Here is a 20,284-nt window from a genome sequence, read left to right as displayed (position 1 = left end):
TTGTCTTTGCTGGGTGAGTGTTTTGTTCCTTAGTTTGTTTCTTCTCTGGTTCTTAGGAGAGTGTGGTGACTGTGTATGCCTGATAGGACATTCTTCCAGAGTCCTGATATGTGTGGCTGTGGATTATAGCTGTGGGAGAAGTACCTATACAGATCAGGGCAAGGAATAGCTCAGAAACTTAGAAATCACGCAATGAAACCGATTTCATGTGAGTGATGTGAGTGATTCATAGGGGGAGGCTGCCTCTGAGTGGAGACAAGAGGGAGAGAGGCAAGGAGAGAGAGAGAGAGAGAGAGAGAGAGAGAGAGAGAGAGAGAGAGACAGGCAGAGACAGAGAGGGATATATAGAGAGAAGAGAGACAAAGAGAGCAGGCAATGATGGTGGAATCTTTTAGGGGTATTATGTGTCTCATTTGGTGGCGGGTGATAATGTGGCTGTTGGTGCTCAGTCACTGAAGGTAGATAGGGGTGGGGAGGGTGGGGAGGGTGGGGGTGGGGTGGGGTGGCACCTGGTTCCTAACAGTGGCCACTGGGAGTTCTAGGTAAAATGTGTTTCTACATGTTGGGAGCAGACACTAGGAATGGTGATGGGGGGGGGGAATCGGGGGCTTACAGGAAGGAGGAAAGCAGGTGTTCCACTAGGATCCAATTAGTTAATCTCCTCGGTATGGGGGCTAAGGCTGAGGCCACAAAAGAAGGTCTACTACAGAGCTGGAAATGAGAATGGGGCATTGGTCTTGGAGGAATGGAGGAGGAAGTGAAGATCTGCAGTTATCCTACCTGCTTCCCTGGTCAGAGAGGATTGGGGGTTCCTAGGAGTGCCTGTTGGAGTTAGGGGCTGGGACAAAGCAGTGGACATGTGTGGGCGGTTAGGGTTTGGTTTGGAAGATCTATGTGATCCACTGGAGATGGATGCAGGATGGAAAGGGAATGCAACAGGTGTTGTGCTGCAGAGCCAGAAATGAGACGTGGGGATTGGGTTTGGAGGAGCAGAGGGAATGATGACGATCTGCAGTTAGCTTGAGTGACCTCTGAATTCCCAAGGAGTGCCTGCTGGAATTGGGGGCCCAGTCCTTTGATTTTTTTGAGATTGCACATTGTCCTGAACGCCAGGTTGGCCTCAAATTTACTTTGTAGTCAATGATGGCTTTGAATTCCTGATCCTTCTGTCTCTTCCTCCCAAGTGGTGCAATGATAGGTGTGTATCACTGTGCCTAACACTACCAGTTCTTGTTCAAGTAGAGCAGGAATATAATTTTCTTCCTTGAATACTTTACAGACTCACTATAGTGTGTGTGTGTGTTTTCCTGGAAATTGAATAGAGCCTTGTGCACTCTAGACACTCTCCCAGCCTTTTTGAGACAGGGTTTCCTTGTACAGCCCTGGCTATCCTGAGACTCACTCTGTAGACCAGGCTGATCTTGGACTCTCAGAGATTTGCCTGCCTCTGCCCATGTTACCGAGACCCCCAAACAAGACCACCACAGAGCTGGTATCTGATGCAAACACACGGGTTTATTGATTACAAGTTCGAGCCTCGTCCAGCACTCTAACTGACACACAGTGGGTGGAGGAGAATGACCTCAAGCCTTGGGGTAAGGGGTCTTTTAAAGGCAAAAACCACAAGCAGGGCCGTACCTGCGTTTCAGGATTGGGTAAGGGTAATGCAACCTTTGAATTCATTGGCTAGGGTCTAGAGGAACTTACTTTATCGGTTAACAGAAAAACCACAAGGACATCTGGAGCTCTTGTGCTGTTTACCAAAGTGTCTCATTGGCTGGCCCACCTTGACCAGGGCCCTGGTAGTTCTTGGTCTTTCTTGGAACTGTTTGTGTTTTTTCCTGGAACCAGGTTCAGCCTCTTGGTCAAGTCCTGTCTAAAATGGAGTCTGTCATGTTCCTGAAGAATGCTGGCTTTTATCTAAGCACCAGAATCCCTCCTATTGTCCAGTTTGAGCTGGGTCTAGACTCAATTTTGGAGCAGTTTGTGGGCTTGCCTTTTGATGGTGTGTGGGGGGTACGCTTTGGACCTCACAAAAGAGAAATTTAACATAAAGATATTTAGTAAACATACTGAGGGTCAGGCAGAAACAAAAGCAAACAAGTGTGAAACAAAGGAATAGGTAGGGGTTGAAGGTATTTTATCAGTTAGAGAAAACGGGCCTGGGATACCAGGCAGAAATGGCAGGCATTCAGACAGACCCTGTGAAACAGCTTGTCTAGCACGTAGCAGTTTACTCTTTGAGTCTCAGGTCCTCCTTAGAAGTCAGTAAATGTACCAAATAATAACTGTGTCATAGTTAAAACAAAATCAAACAATAAAATTACAAAACAAACACCTGAAATATCTGATGTTTTTCCTTAGTCTATTATGAAAGAGGCAGACACGCTCTCGGGGTCCCTGGGACTGGGAAGCTTTTTGGATGTCTCTGTTTTGGCTTACGCCACGTAGTTACATTAACCAAGACTGAGGTAAAGTGATATGGCATTTCCTGTTTTTTTTTTTTTTTTATGATTTCATTAGCAAAGATAATGGTCAAGTCACATGATTGTGTCCACCTTAAAGAAGGCAAAATGACTGCAAACTACCTGGTTGCTTTTTGCTCAAGATGAGTTCAACTGCATGATAAAGTAACCCCATTCCACTCGCCCAGCAAATGTAGACAATTACACTTTCTTCTTTAAAAAGATGCTTTAGTTAAGTAAGTATGGATATCAGGAGATTGGACCTATGCCCTACACAGATAGGCCTAAAACAGCAACATAAACAGAGGAAGGAATTTCGTTTTTTAGTTTGTATATAACTAGTTTCACAGCTTGACTTCCCACAGAGTTGCAGAAGAGACAAGGGAAGTAGAAAGAGATAAAGGTGTTTTAAAAAACAAAACAAACCAACTCAAAACCCTATCTGTCTCCAGGTGGTGAATCACTCCCCAAATTTCCCTAAGGAATGTCACCAGCCCAGTTCCGGCAGCCCAAGGTTGCTGTGTGCCTCTCCCTGTCACAGAGTCAGGGGACAAGCTTGACTTTTTGTTTTCTTTAACAGTAGTTGTTTTTACTATACATATTGCCTTACAAATTAGTAGTAGCCCTCTGTGGAAATAGTTTACCCACTAGCTGTCCTTACCAAGGCTCTACGACCTACTGAGCTGTTCTGTCTCCCTTTCCCCTCTTTCAGAGTCAAGAGGCCAACTTGACCCAGGACAGGGATTTCAAGGACATTTTGAGACAAACATGCTCAGAAAAAAACGAGTTTGAAATAAATTGGCCAAATCCCATCTCCACACTCAGTTTCTCAGTGATTTTAAAAAAGCACAGGACAATTTTTTTTTTTTTTGCCAATACAACCTCAGAACTGTTTTTTTTGTTTTGTTTTGTTTTTTGTTCTAGACAGGATTTAGGGGACCTCTCAGTAGGAAAGAGGTCACAGATCTCAACTGGGCCTTTTGTGTCAAGGAGTGTGAGTGGGGTTTACCATATTTTGGCAATGTATAAAATTTGTGAAAGGGAGGGTACTGTTTTTTGAAAGTCAGTCTAGTGGTATTTTCACTTTAGTGGCATCATCAACCATGAGGTTGAATGGTGATCTTGGTTCCTTGCCACGTTGCCATCACACCCAACAAAAGGGTAAGGATTCAAAGGACAATGTCAATTTAAAAGGCAAGTTGAAGCACACTCACTGCAAACAGAAAGTTTATTCTAGTCACAGTGATAAGGATGGGTTTGGGAACCATATCTTCTAGGTGTCTAGAATAAGTGCTCCACGACGGTGCCTGTGAGACTGTTTCATAAAGAGCTTAGGGTTACCTTAAAGAAAGTCATTTTTGACAATAACCTCAATTAAAAAGAAATTGGGCTGGCAAGATGGTTCAGTGGGTAAAGGTGCTTGCTGTCAAATCTAACCATCTGAATTCAATCCCTTGAATCCACACGGTGGGAAGAGAGAACTGATTCCTGCAAGTTGCCCTCTGACCTCTACATTTCTTATGGCATGCACCACCCCCATCTATAAATAAAAATATGCACATTGGGAGGAGATTGCTGATTTGTCATGTCTCACTTTATTACATGTTCTAGGAACAAACTGATGTAAGTGAGATAGGACTTTTATTAAGATTATTGTTACAACACCAAAGTCTTGGTAGAAACAGCATGCTGGTCAGAATGACCTAGGTGACCTCTGTCTCATACTACATATCTTTTCACTCAGCTGAAGAACTTTCCTGGGCTTGTTCTTATACAATTGGAATCCAGCTGGGCAGTGGTGGTGGTGGTGCACACTTTCAAGAAGATATAGTAAACCAAGGCTCTCTATTGTCCACTGTGTTTAGATATAAATCTGTTACAGTTGTTCTACAGACACCTGCAGGAACCAGCGCACTGGGGCCAAGACTCACAACCCAAGCAGGGGAGGAATTCGACCCCCAAGTAACTGGGAGAAGGGGTTTTAAGGGAAGAAACCACAGCCCAGTAATCCGAAGGGGGTAGGGAGGGTGTCATAGAAAATTCCGAAAATACCAGTGATGCTCACAAGGTGGCAACTCCCTGTTTCTCAGGATTATTCTCAAGATTACAATCTAACTTTATCTTCAGCTAGTTGATGTGGGAGTGTCATATATCAGTCTGTTGATTTCATTGGTTAAGCAATAAAGAAACTGCTTGGCCCTGATAGGTTAAAACATAGGTGGGAGGAGTAAACAGAACAGAATGCTGGGAGGAAGAGGAAGTGAGCGCAGAGACGCCATACTCCCTTCTCCCAGGTAGACATGACAGACGTGATGAAGCTCAGACCCAGGATGGACCTAGGCTAGAATCTTTCCCGGTAAGACTGATGCTACACAGATTATTAGAGATGGGTTGATCGGGATATGAGAATTAGCCCATAAGAGGCTAAATCTAATGGGCCAAGCAGTGTTTAAATGAATACAATTTGTGTGTTGTTATTTCGGGGCATAAACTAGCAGGCAGCCGGGGTGCTGGGGACGCAGCCCCGCCGCTCCTATTACAACAGCTAGTTCCTGAAACAGAGTCACTGAACCAGCTAATCCTAGATTTCTGATTCTTCTCTCCCTGTTTAGATTTTTGGCTCTATTTTTTCCTGCTATGGGGGGGGGGGTATGGATTTATCCAGGTCTTTCGGTTACTACTCAGGTCCACCCCTCCTGCCAGACTCATGCCAAGGCCAGACTGCAGAGGGTTCTCCAGATATGCTAGCCCCTGCACCAACCAAGGATATCAACCAGCAGAGTACCTATAGGTTGACCACATGCCCACTCATAAAAAATTGTTTATCTCCTAACTTGTTAACACTTTTACCTGATGAAAAGAGCCATTTCCTACCTCCAGGGAGACAGCAGATGTGGTGGCTCCCATATTCCTGGAACACATCATCTCTCAATTTGGCATGTCATCATCCCTCCAAGCTCCTGGGACTTCACTGCTGCAACCTGCCTTCTCTACCTCCTCAAGGAACAGATGCCTGAGGTTTCCAGGATGGCAATCAACCAAATGCTTCTCCACTCATACCTCCTGCTGAGTATGAGCCTGCCAACTCCTAATTCTCTCTTCCCACATTGTCCTGTGCCTGCAGGAAGTACCCAAACTTGGACTGGTGCCCAGGGAGTCTTCAATGTTTAGGTGGAAGTCCTACTGGCATCCATATAAACCAAAAAAGGTTGGAATGTTTGGGATCTCCAGCCTGGGGCTCCATTCCAAACTCCACCCTCAGTGCACCAAGTGGTGGCCCATCCCCTGGAGCTGCCCTTTACAAACTCCTCACTTGAGAAAAGTCAGCCCCTCCTTGGGGCTGCTCATGCCTATGGGCTACTTAGGACCTGGTAGCCATATTTGCATGAATAGTAAAAACTCAGGGTCAGAAATTGAGGTTTAACATGAAGATCTGAAAATCAAAACAGCCAGCCACTGGCTCTTACCTCAGTCTGACATGGTGATCCTTCCTCCTAGAATCTCAGAAGAAGACTGTGTGACTACTGTCTAGCCTTGTCTTATAGTCCTCTCTAGGGCTGGGATTAAAGGTGTGCAGCACTGGGGTTAATGGTGCCTGTCATTGTGGCTACTGGGATTAAAAGTGTGTGTTACCATAACCTGGTCTATAAGGTTGGCCAGTATTTTACTTTCAGGTCTTCAGTCAATCTTTATTTATTAAAAATACATTTGAGCCGGGCGGTGGTGGCACACGCCTTTAATCCCAGCACTCGGGAGGCAGAGGCAGGCGGATCTCTGTGAGTTCGAGACCAGCCTGGTCTACAAGAGCTAGTTCCAGGACAGGCTCCAAAACCACAGAGAAACCCTGTCTTGAAAAACCAAAAAAAAAAAAAAAAACCATTTGAAATGCCACTACACCACCTCTGTGCCCTCCTGAGGGTCACCCAGAAGTTCTTTGCTCTGTTCATTAAACCTGGAATTATTAATTTGATTTGATTGACTTATTATATCAGCTGCTGTGGATTTTCATTGACCAGGGAATCAAAACTTAAAACACTGTGCTGTTGTTAAAATCTGTTTGTCCTGATTTTTAAATTACAAGCATAAATAGAACTTTGTAGTGAGTCTGTTCAGAACAAGGGTCAATATTTCTCAACTAATTAAAATCACATCAAGGAGAAACCAGTAAGGGAAATGTCAGTTTCCAGTGACTGTGATGCTTATGGGTTCAAGAAATACCCTAATTTTGTTTTGGTAGTTGGCAATTCATGAGGAGGTTCCATTACCTGATAATATCAGACCATGAGGATATACTTTGGTTTGATGAAACTGGATTTCATCCTTTGAGACCTGTCGATTGCGTTGGGTGGGTTACTCAGTCTAGGGGTTTGTAACCCACCCTGCAATCAGTTATTCCAGGGTCATGGAGGGGCGCTACCTGGAAGGGAATGAGCTAAGACAGAAGAAGGAGGCCAAGCAGATTTGTCAAAGCCTCCCTTTATTAGGGGCAGGTTACAGTTTATATATGGTAAGGAATGGGGGGTAGGGTAACTGGATTCTTGCCGCGTGTTCCAGGTCACGTAGGCCAGGAAGTAGGCCAGGAAGTCACAAGTTGCCACACCTGGTTCCCTGGATAGCTGGACTGTGAGTAGGGTTCCGCTAACAGATAAGTTAATTGGGTGTGGGATTCTCTGCAGACCCCCTAGGGTGATGGTTCCTGTAATGATTGGGGGGAAATGGCTCCTGACAGAGACCTTATCTTATTTGTTCATTTTACTAGCATTTCTGCAGTCCAAAAATAAAATTTTCAAAGCTTCAGCTTTTAGTGAAGAACTATGCTTAACTGTGCTTTGGTGCTTTTTTCTTTTTTCAATATTTTGAGAAGAGTGTGTACCATGTATAACTTAATGGTGTTAAAATTCCTTTTTATTTTATTAATGTTTTGTTAAATGAGTATGAAAACAATTTGAGGAAATTGGAGGGTTATCCTAATATAGGTACTACAGTGTATATTTGTGTGTGTGTGTGTGTGTGTGTGTGTGTGTGTGTGTGCACATGTGCTGTGTGTCTGCCAGTCTGTGTATCTGTCCATTCTGTCTGTCTATCACGAGATAACCTCCTAGTATTACAGAAATAATATGTCTTCCCAATGAGAAATGACTTCACACACCTAGAGATTAACAAAGAAAAAGCTCTTTAATGGTGCTTATCTAGCCTAGGATAATGTTCAAAGAGGAGTTGATCTCTAATAAAAAGACTTTACTAATCTATATACACCACAGGTTATACATTTTATATGTGCTGTCATCTTTAAATCTCTTTCAGTTCCCAACCCCAAATTACATTTTGAACAATTTTAAGCTAAGCAGACACAGGAAACTACCAGTCTGGTCACTCGGTGCCTGTCCATCAGGTCCAGTTATTCAGGGTCTGAATGAGGAACTTGGCTTGGGGTGGGGGTAGCAAAGGTCACCAGTCAGCACACGTAGTGTAAGCGGAAACATTCTTTTTTTTGTTTCCGTTAACAAACAAACAGTTCTCAAGATAGTTGGGATGTGGGGCTCTCTGCAAACATCCTCAGGACAATGGTCCCTGCTATCATCTTTAGGACAATGGTCCCTGCTAGACAGGATAGGACTGAACTAGGCCTTCTGCATGTGGGTGACAGTTGTGTGCTTGGTCTGTGAGAGGGGCCCTTGACAGTGGGACCAGGATTTATCTCTGGTGATGAGCTGGCTTTTTGGAGCCCATTTCCTATGGTAGGATGCCTTACTCAGCCTTGATGCAGGGGGGAGGGGCTTGGTCCTGTCTCTCTATGGGAGGCTTTACCCCTTCAGAGGAGTGAATGGAGTGGGGGTTGTGGGGGAGGTGGGGAGGAAACGGGAGGAAATGCGGCTTAAGATGCTGCATGAGCTTCTACACTAGAGTGGGGGAATTTGGGGAAGAAAAAAACGTGGCATTTCCTTACATAACTAAATATTCCACCTCATCTCTTTAGCATAGTTTAAGGTGAGTCTACCCTCCTAGGGTCCTTAGCCAAAGTGATTGAACCAGCACACTGGAAATTTTATTTCTTCACCCAGGTCAGTGAGCTTCTTTTACTCTAACAATTATGCATATAAAGTTTTTACAGCCCAATCCAAATCAGACCAAATCAAGCCAAATTTTAAAAAGCCCAAGTTTAAGAGATGCCAGTACTTCCAGAAAGGTTCTGGGGGGGGGGCAGTTTAAATACCCTGTGGGAGTGGTCTTGACTCTCTCTGGGGAGAGGGGTCACCCTTTGGCAGGCTTTCTTGGAGGTGGAGTATGGACTGAGGCAACTCCCAGGGGAGGGGGCTTGGAATGGAACTTTTCACTCAAACATTGCAAAATTGTAATGAGCATGAAGACAGATCCCTCTGAATGAGTAAAAAAAAAAAGGGAGGGGGAATCTATAGTGTAGGTTAAGTAGGAAATCTGTAGTATAAGGATAAGCATAATACAGAAAATTAAGTAAGAAAACTGTGTGAAGTAGAAAATTATTAAGGAGAAATATTAAGAGAACATTTTTGCCCACTTAAAGGCTGCCACACCCACCGGGCCCTGCCAGCAACCTTGGTAACAAAAGTAATCTTGCCACAGGAGAAGGGCCCCACCCTTCTGTGTCCCGTCGATACTATAGCCTAGGACATCTGGCTATCAGAAGGGTGCCAGGGGCTGGGGTGAAGTCCCACCCAAGCGTTCCAGACTGGATATAATGGTGTCAGTTGCTCGGGTGAAGCTTCCAAACAGACACTGCACAAATGCATTCATAGAAGGAGAGGTACTCAACTTTGAAATAATAGGTTGGCTGGCCCAGGATTGAGCTAGATCTTTAAGTAATAGTTTCTGCTTAATTTGTTCTCACTCCAGGACCACTAGCCCAAGAGTGGCACTGCCCGCAGTGGGCTGAGCCCTTCCACAATTATCACTTAAGAACCCCCCCCCCCCCCCCCCCCCCCCCCCCCCCCCCCCCCCCCCCCCCCCCCCCCCCCCCCCCCCCCGCCCACCTCCACCCAGGATTATCTACTGGCCAAACTGATGGGACATTTTCTCAGTCGATGTTTATTTTGCTCAGATGACTTCGGCTTGTATCAAGCTGACAAAACAGAAGTAACTGTGCTGGGTAGTTTTATGTCAGTTTGGACCTAGCTAGAGTCATTAGAGGGGAAAGGTCCTTAACTGAGAAAATGCCTCCATAAAATCTGGTTGTAGGCAAGCCTGTAGGGCATTTTCTCAAGGACTGATTGGGAGGGCTTAGCCCAGTGTGGGTGGTGCCAACCCTGGGCTGGGAGATCTGGGTTTGGAAAGGAAGCAGGCTGAGTAAGCCAGAGGAAGCTAGCCAGTAAGCATCACCCTTCCATGGCCTCTGCATCAGCTCCTGCCTTTAGGTTCCTGCACTGTTCAAGCTCCTGTCCTGATTTCCTTCAATGATGTACTATGATGTGTAAGTGTAAGCCAAATAAACCCTTTCCTCTCCAACATGCTTTTGGTCATGGTGTTTCATCACAGAAATACCAATCCCGACTAAGAACCTAATCAACACAGTTTTCTTCCATAGTTTTGTGGGGGTTTTTTGGTTTTGTTGGTTTTGTTTTACCTTTTGAGACAGAGTCTCACTATATAGCCTAGAGGAGACCAGGCTGGTCTCAAAGTTACAGAAATCTGCCTGCCTCTACATCCCCAGTGCTGGGGTTAAAGTAGTGTTTCTTAACTTTCCTAATGTTGCGACCTTTTAATACGTTCCTCATGTTGCGGTGACCCCCAACCAAAAAATTATTTTCATTGTTGCTTCATAGCTGTGATTTTGCTACTGTTGTGAATCATACTATAAATGTTTTTTGGAGACAGAGGCTTGCTGAGGGATTGTGACCCACAGGTTGAGAAACACTAGTAAAAAAAGCATCTGTCACCATGCGGCCTTTGTTTTGTTTTTGTTGATTGTTTTCATTTTTGTGTGTACAATGGTGCACACAGGGGTCAGAGGACAACTTACAGGAGTTGGTTCTCCATTATTGTGATTCTCAGGTACGGGATTCAGCTCTTCAGGCTTGGTTGTCAGAACCTTTTCTCACTAAGCCATCTCACTGACTCTAGTTATTTTTATTTTTATTTATTTTTAAACAATAAATTTTTATCTAGCATCTATCTTCTATCTCTCTATCATCTATCTATCTATCTCATCTATCTATCATTCATCTATCTATCTATCTATCTATCAATCATCTATCTATCTATCATCTATCTATCTATCTATCTATCTATCTATTTATCTATCTATCTATCATCTATCTATCTATCTATCTATTATCTATCTATCATCTATCTATCTATCTATCTATCTATCATCATCTATCTCTTTGAGTAAAAGATCCTGTTTTGCATTTAGGGGTCCTGACCTCAGCTATCCTGTTTTGCTAAGCAAACGGGATATTCTTATGAGAGCAGGCTAGCTGCAGGTCCTGAGGGGGTCAAGCAAACAGGATGTTCTCATGGTATAGCCGACTGCAGGTCCCGAAAATCTTTCAAACAAACAGGATGTTCTCACGGGAGCAGGCTAGCTGCGGGTTCTGGGGGGGGGGGTACAGAGGGTCTTTCATCTCTATCTATCTATCTATCTATCTATCTATCTATCTATCTATCATCTATCTATCTATCTATCTATCTATCTATCTATCTATCTATCATTTATCTATCATCTATCTATCTATCTATCATCTATGTGGGGGGGGACTGGCGGGGAGGGGTGTACCCATGCAATCATGTGAGTGGAAGTCAGAGAATAACTTGTGGGAGCTGGGTTGCTGCTTCTATCATATGGGTCCAGAGATTAAACTCAGGTTGTCAGGCTTGGGGTAAATGTTTACTTTCTGGGCCATCTTGCCATCCCATTTTTAAATTTAAATTTTAAAAAAATTTAAAATTTTTTAAAATTTCTTTTTTCCAACAGGGTCTGATGTAACCCAGGCTGCATTGGAACTTTCTCTGGAGCTGACAATGACTTTGATCTTGCTGCTTCTACTTCCCAAGTGTCAGGACTGCAGGCAGGTACCATTATACCTGGTCATTTCTGCTTTTCTTACAAAGTAGAAGTGTGGTATGCATGCAGTCTGAGGGAAGAGCCTATAACACAGTCTAAGCCCTACTCCATTTATACTGGCTGATAAGCTATTGCAAAACCCTGGCTTCAGATTTCATGGTGAGGCCTAAATTTTAAAGTATCAGAAGTTTACCTTGCTGCAAAAGGATGTCTAACCCACAGATAGTCATCAGATCAACCACAAGAACTTGAGCAACTTCAAAAAGGAGTAAACAGCTTCTAGTTCAAGAGGGTTATGAGCCAACCTGCAGAGTGCAGGAAATGTTTTAAACCTATCAATTGAGAGGCAGAGAATGATGTTGAAAAGAGTGGGCAGGGTAGATTAAAAGGCCTGTGTAGCCTGCTGTGGTGGTGCACATCTTAAATCCTATCACTTGAGAGATAGAGGCAAGAGCATACGTGAGTCCAGGCCAGCCTGATCTATATAGTGAGACTGTCTCAAAAATAAACAAATGAGACAGAACCATGGATTTTGTTCATAGATCTTTTGCATGTGTACTGTTAGTTACTAAACATTGCTTCCTTTATCTTTGTTTGTGTCGTGCTGAATTAGTTTGAATTATTCTTGTCAGTCAAGGGTTGAACGACTTCAAAGCCCTGTAACATTTTTCATCTACCTTGAAACATTAGATCCAATGAAAGCCTTCTCCAGGGTGGTTTATGATGGTACATTCTTAATCCTAGAACTAGAAGGTAGAGGTAGGAAGATATAATTTTGAGATAGAACATACTAGACTAATTTGGGTTATACAACAAGACTCTGCCCCCATCCCCAAAGTGTGTGAGTGGAGGAGGAAGAGCAAGAAAGGAAAGATTTTCTCTTGAGTGATCTTTTCTGGTCTATTCATGACCTTCATTTTATTGTATTTTCAAGACAGGGTCTTATCATGTAACTATGGTTGGCCTGGAACCTGCTATGTAGACCAGGATGACTCTGAACTCACTCTGCCCCCTGAGTGTTAGGACTAAAGGTGTGAACCACCACACCCAACTGTTAAGTTGGGAGCCCCTGGCATCTGTCCCAGCCAACCTGGCCTGGGAGTTGCATTGTGCTGGACTCCAAATCCCAGCATGCCAGGTCCTGACCTCTCCCTGGGGGGCGGTCAGGACCACTCCCACAGGGTATTTAAGTGGGCTGCCAAAGGAGAAGCATGTGGTTTTTGGGTTTGCATGGGCTTCCTGCTGTCCTGTTTCCCTGCCATGTGCTCAGCCACCCGAGAGCTTAATAAAACGATGTACATTTTGATTTGGTTTGATTTGACCTAATTGGATTTCTTTGCGCCGGCAGAGCTGCCCTTCTTCTTCTTATTTTTTTTTTCTTAACACCAACTTTACTCAAAAAATTTATTATGGGTAGAGCTGGCCGAATTTATAACACAACAGGGGGTAGTGTTGTGTCCATGTCATGAGACCCCCAAACAAGACCACCACAGAACCACAGAGCTGGTTTCTGATGCAAACACACAGGGGTTTATCAAATACAAGCTTGAACCCAGATTCAGAGCCCGTGAAGGAGAATGGCCATGAGCCTCTGGGGCAGAGGGTTTTTAAAGGGAAAAAACACAAGCAGGGTGGTACAAGCCTTGGTGTTTTGGGATTAGGTACAAATTGGGTGAGGGTAGGTGACCTTTGAATTTATTGTCTGGGCCTAGGGGAATTTCCAAATAGCAGCTAACAGACGCCCACAAGGACATCTGAAGAAAGCAGATGCTGGTCACCAAAGTTAGTCATTGGTTGGCTACCTTGGTAGGGTCACTTTGACCTGGGCAGGCACAGTTTGTGTCTTTTTCTTAGATATGTTTATAGCTTTTGCTGAGTCAGACCTTGGTCAAGTATAGTTTATCATGAAGTTCTTTCTCAAATCGAGTCTGCCCTGCTCTTCAGTAGCTGTGGTAGCAGAGGCAACAGCAATGGTGACGTAGCAAAAAGGCAACTGAAGAGATCCAGAGTTTTCTGGGTACACAAATGGCAGAGATAATAGAGGACTGTGGGAATGTCAAGACGGTGAGAACAGGTGAAAAGCAATGCTTCTAGAATTGTTTATCTGCCTGGCGGTCAAGTTAGTAGCTCATTGGAGGGCACAGGGCCCGATTATGGTAATTAGCAGGAATAACTTTCGAGAGCCAATGAGGGTGAAGAACCATTTTATCCGTATCTGCCAGTCTTAAATTTATATGAGAGATTTTTTTTTTCTATTTCTTTATGTGGATCATCACTTTGGTTGTCAACAGTTTGAGAGAAACCAGAGCTATTAAAATAACATATTCCAGTTGAAAGACCCCCAGTGCTGGGGAGAACTCTCACTCAAGTCTCGGGATAACACGACCCCCCCCCCCCCAGTAACTCACAAGAGACCATCCTTGCTGCAATCACATGAAGCTTTAATGATGAGATGAGACAGGAACCAGTGCACTGGGGAGGAGACTCATAACCTACGCAGGGGAAGAGTTCGACCCCGAGTGACCTGGAGAAGGGGTTTTTATGAAGAAACCACAGCCCGATAATCCTAAAGGGGCAGGGAGGGTGTCACAGAAAGTCACAAGGGGACAACTCCCTGCCTCTCAAGATCACTCAAGGTCATAATCAGCTAGTTCCTAAAATCACAAGGGGGAAACTCCCTGTTGCTCAAGATTATTCTCAAGATTACAATCTAACTTTCTCTTCAGCTAGTTCCTGAAACCCAGTCACTGAACCAGCTAATCCTAGATTTTTGATTCTTCTCTTCCTGCTTGGATTTTTGGCTATTTCCTTCCTGCTGGGGAGGTCTGGATTTATCCAGGTCTTTCACAGTAAATTGCTGACAACCAAAATTATGTTTAATAACAGGCAGTCTACAGTGGGTCTATTTTATAGAACAGTTGTTCTCAGTTCTGCCATTTCTTGATTAATTTCTGCTAATAATTTTGCTGTAATATTAGTAGTTTTTGGAATTAGATAGGCTATTATAGAAACTTCTCTTTGTAGTCCAACAATAAGTCCTCGGAGAGGTAACAGAAAGGCTGCAGTAGCAATGTGAGACCCTCATCCCTTATTCTCCAAGGGACAAGAAGGAATTCCCTAGCAGAATGTTTTAAAATTAAAAACCTCAAACTAGCTTCATGTTCCCAGAAAGATAGTGCTCCCCACACACTCAGGAAATTCCAAGGACACCGGGCCACCTGGTGGAGGCTGATAAAGTTGGCCTGACTCAAGGGCAGGGTAGCCTTGCTCTGAAAACAAAGAACAAGCTGACTAAGCAGGTTGGGAGAGAAGCAAAGACCTTGCACCCGTGCCAAACACCCCTGACCACCCAGAAGTGATTTTTGCCTTTAAAAAAGCTAACCCCACAAAGGAACTTTTAACTGCTCTCTCTACCTCGCTGTGATGGGGTGTTGGAGACTGGGGTTCTGAGCTAGCTTACAATTAAACCTTGCTTTTTGCAGTGTGGTCTTCTCTGGTTTCTGGTGGTCTCTCTGGGGGTCGTAATCTGGGCACAACAGCAGCAACTGTAGTGGGATCTGAGAGATGAAAGGAATCACTGCAATATTCAGGAAGAGCTATTGTAATTCTAGTAACAGATTGTAAAGTTTACTGAGTAAAATAGGTATAACATGTCCTATCCCACATAAACCCTTATAAGATCAGAGAATTCAAGCCTATTCCTGCTCCTTCAAGGATATGTGTTGAAATAGGAGCGACGGGGCTGCGTCCCCAACACCCCGGCCGCTTGGCTAGCTTATGCCCGAAATAACAACACACAATCTATATTCATTTAAGAACTGCTTGGCCCATGAACTCTAACCCTTACAGGCTAATTCTCGCACCTGGACTAGCCCATTTCTAATGATGTGTGTAAGCACCCCAAGGTGCGCTTACCGGGAAGATTCTAGCCTAAGTCTATCGTGGGTTGCAGCTGCCTGGGAGAGCAGATCATGGCGGCTGTCCGGTCCCTCTGGAAGCAGCGCAGAGTCTGACCTCACTTCCTCTTCCGCCCAGCATCTTATCCTGTTTATTCCGCCCACATATCTTTTAACCTATCAGGGCCAGCAGTTTCTTTATTGCTCAGCCAATGAAATCAACAGATTGATATGACACTCCCACATCAGATATGTGTGACAGGAGGTTTAACCCAGGGAGTGGCTGCATACAGGATACTTGGTGTATGGTTTAGACCGCCTGTCCTTCATAAACAACAGAATGCTTAACTCAGAATATAGTGGCTTGATTTTTTTTTTTCCGAGACAGGGTTTCTCTGTAGCTTTGGAGCCTATCCTGGAACTAGCTCTAGTAGACCAGGCTGGCCTCGAACTCACAAAGATCCTCCTGCCTCTGCCTCCCGAGTGCTGGGATTAAAGGCGTGCGCCACCACTGCCCGGCCATGGCTTGATGTTTCAAGTATCGAAACAAGTAATTTCTCTATTTGTTCTTTGTGTTATGTTAAAGCAGTCTTTTGCCTTCTTCTACCCCCCCCCCCATTTTGCATTGGGGTATATAAACATATAGAAAAAAACATAGGCATATTCAGTATTCACTGGATTGCCCTCCTATTTTACCCTATGTCTCTGTATTTCTTTTGTATCTCTGTTGCTCCTATTCAGTATTTCTAATCCACATGTCCATACCCTGCACGTACAAACCTCATCGAGTCTGGACCCTAACAATGGCTCAGAGGTTAAGAACACTGGCTGTTCTTTCAGAGGTTTTTAGTTCAATTTCCAACAACCACATCTATATCGTGATCTGATGCCAACACTCTATACATAAATAAATTAGTAAACCTTTAAATAAAAATTAGTGAAGACATTTTTCATTTTTATTTCTGTTGTCCTTGTATAATTTTCATATGAACCCCTATTTCCATACAAATTTCTTTTTTCTCTTTCTTTCTTTCTTCCTTCCTTTCTTTCTTTCTCTCTCTCTCTCCTTCTCTCTCTCTCTCTCTTTCTCTCTCTTTCTTTCTTTCATTCTTTCTTTCTTTCCTTTTTTTTTTGAGACAAGGTTTCTCTGTAGCTTTGGTGCCTGTCCTAGAACTAGCTCTTGTAGACCAGGCTGGCCTTGAACTCCCAGAGATCTGCCTGACTCTGCCTCCCAAGTGCTGGGATTAAGGACTTGCACCACCACTGCCTGACCAAATTTCTTTTTAAGAGACCAGGAAAAGAAGGATCTCCTCTGACATAGAAATTGTTTTATTCTTGGCTTTTTAGTGCTAGATAGATCCAGAGAATATATTCTACATTATTAGTTGCAGACAGGGTTGTTAGGAGCTGTTTTCCTCCTAAAAATCATTACAGGAACCATCGCCCTGGGGAGTCTGCAGAAAACCCCACACCCATAATTATGTAAAGATTCGTTCTATTGACAGAACCTACTCCACCCAATTAAGCTGTTAATGGAGAGCTATCTGTTAGCGGAACCCTCCCCACATTCCAAACTATCTAGAGAACTAGATATGTCAACTCGTGACTCCTTGGCCTATGTGACCTGACCAAACGTAACCTCCTGGCCTACATGACCTGGACCACGCGGCGAGATCCCATGCCCCTGCCCCCCAAGCCCCTCATCCAGGGGCTATATAAGCAGCAACCAGGACTCTAATAAACGGAGGCTTTGACAAGAACCCCCGCTTAGCCTCCTTCTTCTCTCCTAGCCCATTTATCTTCCAGATAGTGCCTCGCTGGGACCCTGGAGTAACTGACTGCAGGGTGGGTTACAACCCCTAGACTCAGTGGCCCACCCCAAGGCAATCGACACAGGGGTTATTCTAGATATGTTAAATTCAGTTGTAGTGATTAATAAATCTGTCCTTCCCCCTTTTTATTTTAGCACAACTGTAATTTCCATGATCAGAACTCTCTAATGAATATGATTATGTTAAAGTCTGTGTCATTACACTGGGATTGGTCAGTTATTATTCAAAGTTAATTGCAATAATTTTTTTTTTTTTTTGTTTTTTTTGGTTTTTGGTTTTTCCAGACAGGGTTTCTCTGTAGCTTTGGAGCCTGTCCTGGAACTAGCTCTGTAGACCAGGCTGGTCTTGAACTCACAGAGATCCGCCTGCCTCTGCCTCCCTAATTGCAATCCACTTAAGGACTCAGAAACTGGAGTGGGACAATCTGATAACAGTCTGGCATGTATCCAAGGTATTGTGGGTGGTGGTTGCCTATACACTATTTTATATGGGGAGAATTTATCTCAGTAGGGGGCACATTAGACTCTGAGAAGGTAATAAGGTAAGAGGTAGACCCAGTTACTGCCAGTTTCAAGAGTATATTTAGTTAAGAATCTTCTTTAAAGTTCTATTCTCCCTCTTTACTTTCCCTGAGCTGAGGATGATACATACAACAACGTTTCTAATGATTTATGTTAAGAGCCTTAGAGAGCAATTGGGATAACTTGGCTGTCAAGGCCAGGCCATCCAGAGATATGGGGAGGCCAAATGTGCGTATAATTTCCATTATTAATTTCTTAGCTAACACTTGTGCTATCTGTGTGGGATAAAAAGGCCTCTCTACCCAGCCTGTGGTGCTATAGACAAAGACAGCAGATATTTGTAGCCACACAGTCCTGTCTTGATTTCAGTGAAGTCCATTTCCCAAAATTCACCAGGTACTTGTACCTTGACTCTGTTGGCCTAGGGGAAGCATGTCCTTCTTTGCCTTTATCTGGGCACAGTTCAGGCCGTGGTCTGAAATGCTCTGAAGTTTTTCTTGATGTCCATTTAGCCAGACAGCTACACAAGGGGAAATGAGTTCTGAGATCTTCTTAGGTCACAAGTGCATGGCATGATGCAAGGCAGTTTACCAGTTTTGGTCCAGTAACTTTGGCAGGCAGATTCTTCTGTCAGGCAAGATCCACCATCTGTTGCATCTCTCCTGAGCCCCCAAGTCAGAATAAGACTTGATCTCTTCCAGACTCTACTCAGGAACACTTTAGCTAAGCAGATAGTTACAGGGCAGTCTGGGGTTTGGGTTCCCTGAGAAAAGCCTCTTTGGCAACTTGATCTGCATGGTTGTTACATTGAATTTGGGGGATTTTATCTTCTTGGTGTCATGGTTGTAAGACCCTAATTCCTAGGTCTTAGTTCCAGGAAAGAAAACCCCACGACTCAATTAACCAGTCCAGCAGATGCAATAAGCAAGAGGGTTTATTATCGATTGTGGGACCGGGTGTCTCTGATCTCCCTGGAGGCAGAGCACCCCAAACAGCAATTCCAGTAAGTTTTTATAGGCAAACCCCACAACTTTAGCATATCAGGTACGGGTTACAAAATGATTGGACACAACATTTTACACCATATTAGCATAAGGGTCAGGCGAGGGACACAGGTGTTTGTTTCAGTTAGTTCTCGGAAAAACCACAAGATGTCCTTCCTCAGGCCACGACCCTTATCTGGCAAGCAAACATGCTCCTGTATGGGTAGAGGGGAACAAGGAACTGGGCTGGGGGTTGGGCTCAGGTCACAGAGTGTTTTTCCAGAAATCATTTTTTCACTGGCCAGTTCAGTTGGTTGCCAGATGGCCTCTAACAACTGGACAATTTCATATTATTTATTTATTTATTTATTTATTTATTTATTTATTTATTTATTTATTTTTTCAACAGGGTTTCTCTGTAGCTTTGGAGCCTGTCCTGGCACTAGCTCTTGTAGACCAGGCTGGCCTAGAACTCACAGAGATCCGCCTGCCTTTGCCTCCCGAGTGCTGTGATTAAAGGTGTGCGCCACTGTTGAAATAGCGGCGGGGCTGCGTCCCCAGCACTCCGGCCGCCTGCTAGCTTATGCCCCGAAATAATTACACGGACATTGCATTCTTTTAAACACTGCTTGCCCATTATATCTAGCCTCTTCTCTGCTAACTCTCGCACCTGGACTAGCCCATTTCTAATAATGTATGTAAGCACCCCAAGGTGCGCTTACTGGGAAGATTCTAGCCTACATCCATCCTGGGTCGGAGCTTCATCGTGTGTGTCTCAGAGCGCAGAGCTATCGCGTCTACCCGGGAGAGCTGAGCATGGCGTCTCTGCTCCAGAGCAGAGCTGTCGAGTCTGAGCTCACTTCCTCTTCTGATGTGGGAGTGTCATATATCAATCTGTTGATTTCATTGGTTAAGTTATAATAAACCAGCTGCTTGGCCTCATGGCTTGGAACATAGATGGGAGGAGTAAACAGAATAGAATTCTGGGCAGAAGAGGAAGTGAGGTCAGACTCTGCTCTGCTTCCGGAGAGACCGGACAGCTCTGCTGGAGCAGAGACGCCATGCTCAGCTCTCCCGGGTAGATGCGATAGCTCTGTGCTCTGAGGCAGACGCATGAAGCTGAGACCCACAATGGACGTAGGCTAGAATCTTCCCGGTAAGCGCACCTTGGGGTGCTTACACACACATCATTAGAAATGGGCTAGTCCAGGTGCGAGAATTAGCCTGTAAGGGCTAGAGTTCATGGGCCAAGCAGTTCTTTAAATGAATACAGTTTGTGTGTTGTTATTTCGGGCATGAGCTAGCCAAGCGGCCGGGGTGTTGGGGACGCAGCCCCGCCGCCGCTCCTATTTCAACACTCTTCCTCCCAGAATTCTATTCTGTTTACTCCTCCCACCTATGCTTTAACCTATCAGGGCCAGCCAAGCAGTTTCTTTATTGCTCAACCAATGAAATCAACAGATTGATATGACACTCCCACATCACGCCACCACTGCCCGGCATCATATTTATTTTTAATTGTCTTTCCCTCTGAGATGAATAAGCCCCCT

This window comes from Alexandromys fortis, unplaced genomic scaffold (assembly GCF_014885135.2).
Source record: "Alexandromys fortis isolate MF-2015 unplaced genomic scaffold, M_Fortis_MF-2015_v1.1 scaffold_260, whole genome shotgun sequence".
Taxonomy (NCBI): Eukaryota; Metazoa; Chordata; class Mammalia; order Rodentia; family Cricetidae; genus Alexandromys; species Alexandromys fortis.
The sequence above is the reverse complement of the archived record's forward strand: the minus strand, read 5'-3'. Positions refer to the sequence as shown.